The following is a 2,906-nucleotide window of genomic DNA, read 5'->3' as shown; positions in this document are numbered from 1 at the left end:
CGACTCAGCGGGCAATGGAGCGGAAAATGATAGGTGTAACATTAAGGGACAAGAAGAGAGCGGAGTGGGTCAGGGAGCAAACTGGTGTTAAAGACATATTAGTAGAAATTAAGAAGAAGAAATGGACGTGGGCAGGGCATGTAATGCGAATGCAAGATAACCGCTGGTCATTAAGGGTAACAGAGTGGATCCCTAGAGAAGGCAAGCGTTGCAGGGGGCGGCAGAAAGTTAGATGGGCAGATGAGATCAAGAAGTTTGCGGGGATGAATTGGTCACAGCTGGCACAGGACCGAGGTAATTGGAGAATAATGGTAGAGGCCTTTGCCCTGCAATGGGCGTAGATAGGCTGGTGATGATGATGATGATGACGATGAAATAATAAAAAACTGAAGCTATCAGTCGCCCAGCCCTTCCTGGAAATGATCACGCACACGAGCTCGCCCGAGAAATGACCCACCGGGCGTCGCAAGAATTGGAAAGAGAGATCGAGGGTGACTCCCAGACATCAGCTTCCTGCATCCCTGCCGACGAACCTCTCGAGTATACCCTCACACTCGCCTACTACAGTACATAAAGAAAAACACGACCTCCGCCCCACCACTCCCTATCGCGGTGACGACGCCACGTCATGGCGGCAGCTCCAGACACAGACGTTCCCAAACTTACACCACAAAAACCTCTTCTTTCCCACCCAATATCCTAGCAACTGTCCGGCTTGCCAGAGCCCCGCTCCCAACCTGTGCCACTCTGTATGGGAGTGTCCGCGTCCACCAGACGGGATCACCCCTATACGCATCCCCACCCTCTCCTCTTGGGAGGCTGCTCTCTCCAGCACTGCCCCGCAAGACCAGCAACGGCTGGTCGAGCGGGCCCGCTGGATAGCGCCGGTAATTGGAGTGCCAGGAGAGAGAGAGAGAGAGAGAGAGAGAGAGAGAGAGAGAGAGAGAGAGAGAGAGAGAGAGAGAGAGAGAGAGAGAGAGAGAGAGAGAGAGAGAGAGAGAGAGAGAGAGAGAAAAACTTTTATTGACGCCACTGGCCTAAGGGGCCGCCACCAGGGCTTGTGCTCGGGTTACCAGTGGGCGCTGGGAGTCTTCGTCCGAGCGGCCCAGGGCCTCCGTCCAGTGGTCAGAGGAAGTTATGGTGGGGTGGGGGTCAGAGGGGCAGGCCCACATGTGGTGTTGCACTGTGAATTTAGCGCCACAATGCGGGCAGAGCGGAGAGGGGTAGGCGGATGGCGGAGGACCCCACTCATCGAGACTGCTCTTCGTCCAATCAATGAGTTCAATAAATGTTTTAACCAACACCATCCCGAATCCAAACGTTAGGCTTACGAAGTGCACAACCGAGAGTTACTGTCAGAGCTCTTCGACGTAGGCAGTTGCGAAACTCCGCCTCAAGAAACGGCCCGCACATGGACCCCCCCTGCTTTGGATCATGCGTACCGTGGCGCCGCTGCGGCAACCGCATGCACTATCCAAAAAACAATTCAAACTGACAATTTAACGTTAAATTTGGTTTTAAAATGCATAATTCTTTATTTTTGTGCTTTGGTAAGTTATTAATTGCTATCTTAAGGGCGGTTTTTAGGTTGCGATTGTTTCTGCGTCCGCGCATCTGCCTTGACCAATTAGCGCTTGTGTGGGCACTCCGGCACAACATAGGTCGGAACAGAAGTACTAAATTTGCAGTTATCGTTTGGCCTACAGCTCATTGTATGCCAGAACTAATCTAGTAGCCGATCAAGCGGCTCTAAATAATCAATTTGAGCTTGCATAAAGCCGTCGAAGCGACTTATTTATTTTTTTTTGCCGCGAGGAGACCGAAGAGAGAGAGAGAGAGAGGACGCGCAGCAGACGACAGTGCGCAAGCGATGGTTGACCCCATGGTCTGAATTCTTTTTACTACATTTGCTTCGTAGGTATATAAAACACTTGCATAGGTGAGCACATTGGGCTCCTTTGGCATAACAAATTGACGTAAGCACTCAAATATCATTTCTCGCCCAGGTCGTGGAGCGGCGAAGCAAGTTGTATAGTTTATTTTGTCACCAAAAGATGGCGCCACCGTAAAACAAGATCCAAAGCAGTGAACCAATCGTAGGGACACATTTTGATGCATGGGGCCCATGGGGCGTTTCGATACTCCTAAATCAAGTAACTCTGAGTTGCTGTGGGTATTCTAGAAAAGTGTGCGTACCTCCAGAGTAGCACGTACTCGCAGTGTGGGATTGCCTAACCAAAGAATACATCACAAGAAAGCTTCGCGTTCAACCATCGGCGTGGTTAGAAGGTGGGGTGCATGGCTTTTTATTTCTAAGGAAGTTACGTGTGCGTGCCTCTTCGATCAATGAGGCATGTCGCCATAAATAACACAACATATTTGCCCACCAACACAGGTTCGCTGGTCTTCCATGTTCGCAGTAGTGGAAGGGCTCTGAATTTTTACTTACATCGGCGTTTTCGGACCTTGTCAGGAGTCGTCGTATGCAGCACCGGCCCAAGGAAGATGACACTGGTTGTAAGTGGCAATTTCATCCTCACGAGCGGCTGCCGAGCAACGTTGCTTGGGCAGCACTTCACGCACGGTTTCAATAATATGGAGTGCAGTTATCGGAATGTGAATATACCAGTTGGAGCACTGCACGGATCGGGCCGCAAATGATTTTATTGGTAACAGGCTCAGAGGATCAGAACAGTGGGTTTACGCGCATAGGAACTTTGTCTTGTTAGGGCACATGGTGTAAGAACAAGGCCTTAGTTGTGAACTACCGGGTGAACCTCGGTTGACACGTTCAGCGCGTGCAGTTCTCTACTTTGAGTGTATGGTGCTGACCACGCGCGTAATTAAAATAACAAAATGTTATAAAATGCTTCAGTTCGAGCTCAATAAAATGTAGGCTCTTTGGA

This window comes from Haemaphysalis longicornis, unplaced genomic scaffold (genome assembly GCF_048455015.1).
Source record: "Haemaphysalis longicornis isolate Haplotype H1 unplaced genomic scaffold, Haemaphysalis longicornis Haplotype H1 scaffold_17, whole genome shotgun sequence".
Taxonomy (NCBI): Eukaryota; Metazoa; Arthropoda; class Arachnida; order Ixodida; family Ixodidae; genus Haemaphysalis; species Haemaphysalis longicornis.
The sequence above is the reverse complement of the archived record's forward strand: the minus strand, read 5'-3'. Positions refer to the sequence as shown.